We start from the raw sequence: 9,768 nt of genomic DNA on the forward strand, positions 1-9,768 counted from the left end.
GCAATAAACTTACATGACATGTTGTTGTTGCAGTTTTAAAGGCGACTAAAGCTCGGACAAGGAAGACCTGACCTGTCCAGTCTGGCTCCACGGCATTGGTCCCCCCCTTGGCCCGGCCCTCTAGGACACTCCCACCACCCCTCATCTTCCCACACCAATTCAATATCTGATACTCATGTTGAAAGGCCCAGCCAAAATACAATTACATTCTTTCATAAGGACGTAAGCAGTGGGGGTTGGGGTGGAGGTTGAGGGGCTGCATGCCGATCTCCAACATTTACCCAGGTCATTAGGTGACTCTGCGTCTCCATGGGCATCAGGAAACATTTTATACAAAGGTATGCTTCAATGAACACTTAGATAGCATTCATTGCAATGAACTGTGTAAAATGGTTATTTGTGGTTCATTGTACCGTTGTGTATATGTCACGTGGTCATGCCAAAGTAATCCTGACTTGGTAACAACCTTGTTTACAAGTTAATGCAACATTCAGACTAATCTGCTTTCAAATCTTTATTCAGAATTCTTTTTTACTGTCCATATTCAAGACACTGTGTGCATGAGGATGTTTAACCTTTCTGCTCATGGAAAACATCAAATAGCAAAAAAGCAAAAATGATTGACACTGGCAACCTGTTCGTGACGCTCCTCCAGCTTAGCACAGAAGCTCCTCTTAACCTCTCTGAAAAAGGCCATTGTGCAAACTTGACCTTGTGGGTTCTTATTCCTGTAATGACACCCTGTCTTTTGGCTGTGGGGTAAAACTGGTGCTGAGCTTAGCCAAAATGATACTTATGAGACTACGGTTAGGAGAGACACTTCACATCTCAGAATTTTCTTTGCAAAGAAAGAGCAGAACAGAGGCGGAGGTCAGAAGGTCAGAGCACTCTGCGAGCTCCTAGCCCCGGCAACGGAGATGAAAGTTAACCTAAATAATCCTGTAAAGTGCTCAGACGGAGCAGAAATTCCCCTGAGGGGAGGTCTCCAGTGTGACCTCCACCCCACTATGCTCTAGGTCCCCACCACCACCCCCGGACAAGAAAACCACAGACACTTGAGTTCACATCCATTAGGCAAATTAGCAATTAGAGGACTAGTGAACGTAACCAGCCTGTGTTTGTAGAGATTGGATCTGATGAGAAGGGTGGAGGGTGATGGGTGTGTCACAGCCAAAAGGCTTACTTTGACATTTCAGACTGGACGGCTTGACACTGATAGACTGCTGAGTGACTAGTTTTGGCATGCTGTGTTTCATCTGCCCCCTCTCCCAACCCTTCCTTCAATCCACCCTAGTCTACATAGTTGGATAAACACTCTCAGACATGTAAAAGGGCAACCTAAGAGACTAATGGAGTTAAAAGCCCCAATGAAAAGGAACACCAAGCTAATAAACGTCATGTTTTAACGAGTCGCACAAACAAAGACCCAAGGACAGTTTGGTTATGTTTACTCACTGGTACTTAAAGGACATGAGGATGCATGGCGCAATATGGAGTCTCTTAAGAAACTACTCGTTAAATTTCCCGAAAGGTTCAAATTGAGGATGAGTTTGTTTTCTTTATCGTGCAATGATGTTTTTCCCATCTAAAAAAGCCAGTGACATGACTGTTTAGCTAATTGTAACTTCCTATGCCGACTTCACTGTTATTTAGGCTTTTGCATGAGTCATCGCTTAAGATCTTTGGGTGTTATATATACTCTGGTGAGTTTGCGGATTATTCACAAGTTCTTCAGAGCTCAAGTTAAAAACAGGCTTATGTTTTGTATGTTTTTTTTTTCTTATCCTGTTACTAGACTGTGCACGACATGAATTGGGCTCGACATCCCCTCCACCCCTCCTCTCTGTCTCTCATCTTTTCATCTTACATGAAGCCTGTGCCCTGGTACATCTGGGGCCAGTCCCTTCCCACAAAAGGAGGTTCAAACCCGACATGGCCTTTGACCCCAGCAGCACGTCTGTAGCCCAAACAACTCACCTCTGTTGCAGGCTGCCTGGTTTTAATTACAAGCTCAAAAAAAAAAAAAGTTCAAGTTTGATGTGGATGGGTGGGTTGTGAGGTACAGAAGCAGTGATGGGGGAGAGAAGGGAGAGGAGGGCTTGAAGAGTCGCTGTCGGAACTGAGCAACCTGTCTATTTGATGTCTGCCAGGCAGGCGGGCTCTGTCACTCAGGCCGGGTCGGGCCTCCTTTCAGAGGCTCTCAACTTCAAAGAGAAACTCATCTCTCTCCTGCAGTGGTCCTCTCTAGACCGAGACCACCGGGGAGAAAATACATAGTGAGGAAAGAGGAAAAGATGGCATCCTAGATTGTAATATGTCAGAATGAATACTGAACTATGCTCAGAAGCATAGAAGCAAAAAAACACTGAGTGCTACTTGAAATAGAAATCACTGTCAATGGACATGCCAGCTCTCTACCTGAAGGTGCCATGGAAAGGGGTGATGTGGCATTGGTATTGGGGTCATGGAAGCTTGGCAAGTCATCACCATGGCAACCTCTCATCTGACAGCACGTGGCACAATGGGACCCTGATGTGACCAGATCCATCCTATTCAAGGCTAAGATGCGACAGGCGGCGTTTCGTGCAGTAAGCTCCTGGGCACCAGCATGTTCACACACACGCACTGTTATTATGCCAGCGCCTCTGTGGCATTTCTAATGACTTTCCATTCTGAATCTCTGACGTGGAGAGCTTTGGTATTCCAGTCTCCCGCAGCTTCCTTCCCCTCCACAGTGAAGACAGGCTTTGTGCGCCCTGCTGAAGAGGATTTTCCAGAGGGAAAGGAAAAAGGGGAAAAATAAAAGTGAGGCTCACACTGTGAAGTATCAGCTCTTGTAAGGAGGTGCTCTTAATTTTCTTGTAAAACGGGTTTACAAGTAAAAATCCTGGTGTGTAAACAAAAACAAACCTAATGAAACCTAATGGTCTGTCTTGAAATAGTGCAGAGAAGTTCAGTTACATTTCCTTGGAATATTTCAGGTCAGACCTCTAAATATATCAGGCTTTGTTTTCTTTTGTTTTCTTCAGGATTTTTTAATTTTGTGCATCATTTAGGCTAAATGAATGCAGGATGTGTCAATGTTCTAACAACAGCTACGTCCAATGGTTACAAAATCCAACATCTGTAAAGGCTCACTACTAGCAAGTAATATCTCATTGATTTAATGTGCACAAAAACCAAAGTGTCAATACAACAAGCTGCAACGGTTTATGTGCTGGACTAATTCTTTCTTTCCGCAATTTTTCATTTTTACACTTTTTTTGTGCACATTAAACAAATTAGGTATAGCATGTTAATTAGTGAGTGTTAAAGGTGCTGGTATGTACTGTGGGATAGAGCCAGGCTAGCTGTTTCCCCTTGTTTCCAGGCTTTAGGCCAATCGGCTGCTATTTACCATACAGGCATTACAGTGGAATTGATCTTCTAGGCAAGAAAACAAATAAGCATATTTCCTAAAATGTTGAAATATTGCTTTAAAAAAACATCAACTTTGTCACACAGAACAAGAGTAAATGTGTAGTACAGGTTAAGATTGCATTACTTTGGTGAATTAAAAATAATAACCATTATTGCATGTATTTTGTCATGTTGAAAAGATAAGATGTTATTGATCAAATATCTTCTTTTTTTTATTTCTGCAGAAGCTTTATTTGGAAAACAAAAATTTCTATGATTTTTGGTTACCTTTTATCTCATATATGGAAAGTGGAATACGCTAGACCGATATAAATATAATTTAAAGGGGATGTTGGTAATTTAGGTTTGTTGGATATAACTGAAGAGCTGTTTTTGCTTCTTGCTGGTGTTTTTCAGTTTGTTTTATTTGTTTTTGACCTAATGTGGGAGGAAAGATGACATGTGTGTACTGCAGTGCTTGTAGCATCTACAGTTTTGATGAAATAGGAAAAGAATATAGGTTTGAAATACAGGTTAAGGTTGCATTTAGCTTGGTAATATATGTAAAATATGTGTTGGGGAGTGCGAGACTGTGGCTATTTCCTGGAGACAGTAGGTACCAGTGTAGACCTGGTAGATGCCAAACTTGGAAGTCTCAGCAGAGAATATCTGTCCTTTCATTTTTCATCTCTCTACAACACCATCCTCTCAGAGATAACTCAGAAAGCACATCCTTTGAGTACTGAACCAAAGCGCTTGAAATCACAACAAGCCAGTGATGTCCTCTCTTCCGAGACGGAAACTCAGCACCCGCCGACCGGGCAGAGCTACACCCCTCTTTTACAACAAACTGCCCACACAATGGGCACTTTCTTCAGATGAAAGGACAGACGGGGCTGGGTGGCGGTGTAGGAGGGGGGGGGTTAAGGGTTGGGGTAGGGGGTGAGAACAGGACAAGGGGATGACAGTGCTACTCTGAGTGTGTGTCATTTTTTGGAGTCTGGAAGGAGGGCACCGCTGAGGGACAGAGCAAAGGCCTGTGTGAGCGACACTTTGAATGCAGATTATGTTACACTGTACACGGCTCCCCCCGAAGTTCAGAGGGAGCAGGTCATTTATTTTGTGGATATTATGAATGTCGGGTTTGTTTTTCGGGTCGAGCAGAACACGGATGTTTTCGCTTATTCCTCTACACAGGGGCCTGAGAAGTGGGCTTTTATTTTGGCGGTACAGAAAGCGTGGGATTAATCATTCTGTAATGTAAAGCCTCCTGCAGTAGAAGTATTTACACTGGCGGAAAACGTTTAGAAGAAAAGTTGCAGTGTCAAAAACTGGTCAGGTCCCTTTGCAAGTAATGACTATAACTTAAATCCAGGATAAACTAGTATGTGTACACAGTTCAAACTTGATGTACACAATCTGGAAATTATAGAAGGGTTAAAAGCTTTTTTCCACTCGCTAAAGGACCCAGAGGTCAGCAATAATAACCCAGAGCAGACTTTGCCTGATGAGGGAAGAAGATAAAGCCTCACATGGCAAAAAGGAGGCCTGGGCCAACACAACACCAACATTATTGGCCCCTTTTTCCCTCTCTCACTCTCTCTCTTCGCTAAACAATGTCTGTATTCAGGTTTTTTTTTTCTTTTTTTAAAGCAATATCGGTCACATATGAGTGAGGCAAACGCTGAGAGACATTCCATGCAGAGAAGGCATTTTTCCACAAGAGGCATCGCGGGAAATCAAAAGCCTGGATTTATCGGGGAGATATGGTCGCATTCCACAACGTCTGTGTGTGTTGTTTTAAAGTGCAGGCAGTGAGGGAGGCTGAGAGGCGTCGTGTTGGCTTTGCGCTGATGGTGCATATTAAATATTTTTAGAGTGACTACTTAGATTTAGAGGGCGAAAGGAGGGGTTTGATCACTTTAGTGCAGCGGCTATTTTAATAAACTGAGCAAACACGACTTGGGACAGACCGGCCTTTGTGTGGGAACGCGGCGGTTGTGAAAAACGTTTAATAATAACTCCTACGACAGACTGAGACGAGAAAAAGTGTGTGAGCATTTTGGGTGTGTGCGCGTGCTTGTGTGGGAAAGTTATGTCCCTAAAAACACTCACTGTGTTTTTTGCCTTAATCCTTGACATTTGCCTACACTGCGATTTTTTTTTTATTTTTTTTTGGGTGCCTTCTTTAGTATTATAATCCTATTTTCCACCTCAGTGTGACTTCCTCCCTGAACAGTATTCTTAATTAAACTGGCCCTGAGTCTGGGGAATTAGCACATATCACTTTTAATACGCTGCTCTCTCAGTGCCAGCGAAACTAATGGCTGCCATTTACCACATCAAGACGCCTCCGCAACAAGTCTTGTCCCGCTCCGAAGAGACAGACTTGGAGAGATTGTCATCTGCCTTTTCTTTACATGTTAATAACTTGACCTTTGTGTGCAGAAACTGCCTATTAGCTCCCACCCTGGAAGGCCATTTCAAGTGTTTAATCACAGGTAGGAATTTGAGAATACATGATGGATGCCTCACCACTAATAAAACAGTGCAAGTTCAACAACCCCCTAGGAGAGGGAGGCACGAAAGAGTAGCTTGTGTAGAGAGTTGAATTTGTTGTACCTCAGTATTTTGCCCTTCTCCTATCAATTCGCCTTCAGTTAAACATGAAACAACAATAGTAGAGTTTATACCCCAAAAAGAGTCTGTGTGAAGAGTTAAATTGTCCAAATGTGCAGTGTAACTTCTTTTGTTTGTGACCCTGACCTTCCCTCAGGGGCCTCTCTCCCATCTCCTCCTGACACCTAGAGAAAAAAAGCCTTATTAAAGGACTGGGAGGGCTGGGAGAGGAATGGAGGAGACCCCCACCAGCTTACTTGGGAAGGCGATTTTTCCTTTTGAGACAAGCCCAGCTGACTCCATCACTCAGGAGCATGACTTTCAGAGGGAGGTGTGTGTGTGTGTGTGTGTGTGTGTGTGTGTGTTAGGTGGATATAGAGGGAGATGGAGTGTCAGTTGTACAAGCCCATATTGAAACAGGGACCTCCCTCTGGAGGCAGCGGACAGACATGCTCAGCAGGACTGAGGCCCCCGAAGTCCCACAGCAGACTGGAGGTGGTGGAGGAGTGAGGGGAGGGGTGCATGGGTCAAAGACCATCGGGACCTCCAATTTTAAGGGGGTGCAAGGGCATGGTTTAGAGTGTTGCATTAGTGGGAACATCACAGTATTTACACAGTATTAAGGAATTATTCTATGTTTCCAGAGTGACTAGTGCCAACACATTTTATATTTATTACCTGCAAATTTAGTATGTTATTTAATCCAGAAAATAACTGTGAATTATAGAATTCAGTTTTCTCAAAATAGCTACAATGGCTTTAAATGTGATATTAATATAGTGAATTTATGTTAATAAATCAGTATTATACTAATTTTACTCTCACATTTAGACAAGCTTTCTGTTTTTATTCACAGGGTATAAAAAAATAAAGTTAAACTAAATATAGTTGTCATTGCCTTACGAAATGAAACATAGAGTACTAACACTCCTGGAAATCCAGTTGATAGAACAATATTGTTTTTCAGAACCATCTAACCATTATGGCTGCTTCTGATCAGCCACTGGTATGATTTCAGGTTAGGTTTAGGCACAAAAACTATTAATATTTGAAAAATACTGGTGTATTATCTTTCCCTCATTCTGCTTTAAATATGTTGCATATAATGTTTGCATTTTAAGTGGATGTCGCAATTAGTATCTGGTGCCTGGAGTCTCTATGTATTTTATTAATTTACCCCCTGTTGACTTAACAAGAACAAGGCTGGCAAAAGAATGCTAACACTCTTCTCCTTCAGTTAACCTACACACATCCTTCCACATCCTAGTAACCTTTATAGCTTTGGGAATACGTTTCTGTTTATATTTCCATTATATTTTAAATACCTGTAGAAATAAAACAGCAGCCGCTATACATTAAACCTTTTGTGCATGCACTATTTTTCCATTTGGCGTGTGATTTTAGAAGCAGTATATGAACAGTTCATTACACAGTATGATGTAATTAGAAGCAGATATGAGGACATTTTTATGTGTTTATTATTGTGCAGTTAGTTTGTCAGCAATTACATTTTCGGATGAAGACATATTTACACTGATGTCTGTAATCTGACTGGTCTATCTCTCTGTCTGCTGGTAATATAGTTCCCCAAAACTCAAAGTCAACATATAAAATGCCAAAGTTTAAAAAAAAGGGGGGGGGGGGGTTATGATGATGTAGATCCCCTGTAGTCAGTATCAAAATACTCTACATCCCCCTCTATCTCTTACTGAATTTCTGGCATGTGAAAAACTTAGAGTGCAGTGTAACACAACTCCACTCTTTTGGTTTAATATTGTCAGAACAGGTCTAGGATATCTGCGCAACGTGTAGCAGCTGAGGACTGAGGGTGGCCCATGTAGCTAGCGAGCAGTCACACATGTGATTCTCCTCAAGAAGCATAAAATCAACTCTGATCTGCACGTCCAGGTTCGAACACACACACACACACACACACACACACACACACACACACACAGGCGCAGACACACACTGCGTTTCTCACCGTAACCAAACAGCAGTCTCAGTGTTTCAGCCTGCATAAATCTTGTCATTTCAACTGTTTTATGTGCAAACAGGTCAACCAATTACTGGAGCATGAATTTATCAGCTGTCAGTGCACAGCAACTGCCAGGCCAGGCCAGGACAGGGAACTTCCAGGATGCTTTATCTCTTGTCAACAAGCAAACCAACCTGAGAGGCATGGAGCTAGAGATGCGGGGGCTTCATAACCATTTCTGTGCTGACTTGTTGCTATGAGGTGTAATAATGCAATACTTCCTGTAAACTACAGGAAAGATTTTCCTAACAAGGGTTGGCACTCCAAATAAAAATGACGAACTGGTCCCTATTGTGTGAAATCAGTCAAATGATAAAAGCATTTTTATATTCCAACAGATGTGACAGCTTGTCCCGCCTCAGCATGTGATAAGCTCAAAGGACTTGCAGTGTTCCCAGATCTGTGTGTGTTCACATCAACTGGTGTCTTTCAACTGACTTTATATACAGTCACGCCTCTTTTAACATTTACTTCACATTCAGTCTTTATAAACTTTCAAGCCTTGTATTTTGACTCTATCTTATGCTTTTCTGCCTGTCTCGGGGCAGAAAATCACTCTTTCATTCTGGATGGAGGGCTGAAATGGGGAGAAAAAGATGTGTTTACAAATTGAACTGACTTAGTGTGGACATTTTATTGGAACACATCTACAGTATGCCACCAAATGTGTGTGAAAATGATTCATATCTGTATTTAGTGCCTGCATGCCCTCTGTTATCACTTATACTTTCTTTAAATGCATGTGAATTCACCATAGAGTTGATCTCATAGCTTTCTGTTTCTGTTGTCAGACAATAGAACAATCATGAAATAGTGATTTGATCATTACCAATAAACTCTGTCTGTTAAACTGTGTTCATTCAGAAGCTTAAATATAGATGATGATAGATGAAATCATGATGTTAAAATAATGAGTGTGGTCTGACAAAAATCAAAACCAATCGCACTCTGCTGTGTATTCACCTACATTGACATTAAAAATAAACTATCACAGAGGAAGTTAGAGGCCACTTAAGATTGTCCTTTTCTGTCACGTATAGCCCCGATCCTCACTGAGCAGCTTACCATTATGATTAGATCATATCATTGAAACACCAAGCTAGTGTTATAAGTGAGAAAAATGTTGTTTAGTCTGGACAGAGGGCTGAAACAGAGAAAAGATGTGCTTTACAAGTTTAACCTGCTTGGAGTGGACTTAATCTCACATGAGTCTGCATGGGAAAAGATGGCATCTCTTGATGGGATTCACACCTCTACACATGTGACTCTAAAGACCAATGACCCTTAATAACTCTGTGGCTGTAAACTTGAAAAATATGACCATGCAGAGGTTCAGTGCCTTGGACTCTACACAGTTAGTCAAAACTTTGTGGACTAGGTCTTCAAAAACCTAAATTTAGTCCAGTTACCCTTGACTTAGCCCTTCTAGATGTCTCGTGTATGCTCAGGTAGGAATACTTTCCATGGCTTTTACTGTAATAGGCTTTCTTTGTCTGATTTTACTCTGAAAGCCAAAACTGAGTTCTAGTAGTGTGTGCACATTCATATGTGTGTTTTTAAAGTAACAAAGCCACCACTTTGCCAACACTATTTTGCTCTATCCTATACTTATCCATCCTTTACAGGGTGGGATGTTCTTGTGCAACAGTCTCACCTCAACACTTAAAATATCCTTGCCGCCACCTTGCTGAATCAGCACTATTGTAACTAAT

General features: G+C 41.8%; 1 long non-coding RNA gene across 1 annotated transcript; it reads left to right on the forward strand.

Moving 5' to 3' along the window:
• The first annotated feature begins 255 nt into the window (after window positions 1–255).
• On the forward strand, window positions 256–8,091 carry LOC128382049 (uncharacterized). The gene is made up of 3 exons (XR_008323661.1): window positions 256–338; window positions 7,800–7,926; window positions 8,076–8,091. It is a non-coding gene; the product is annotated as an uncharacterized LOC128382049 (long non-coding RNA).
• The last annotated feature ends 1,677 nt before the right edge of the window (window positions 8,092–9,768 follow it).

The sequence above is a fragment of the Scomber japonicus genome, chromosome 21 (assembly GCF_027409825.1).
Source record: "Scomber japonicus isolate fScoJap1 chromosome 21, fScoJap1.pri, whole genome shotgun sequence".
NCBI classification, from domain to species: domain Eukaryota; kingdom Metazoa; phylum Chordata; class Actinopteri; order Scombriformes; family Scombridae; genus Scomber; species Scomber japonicus.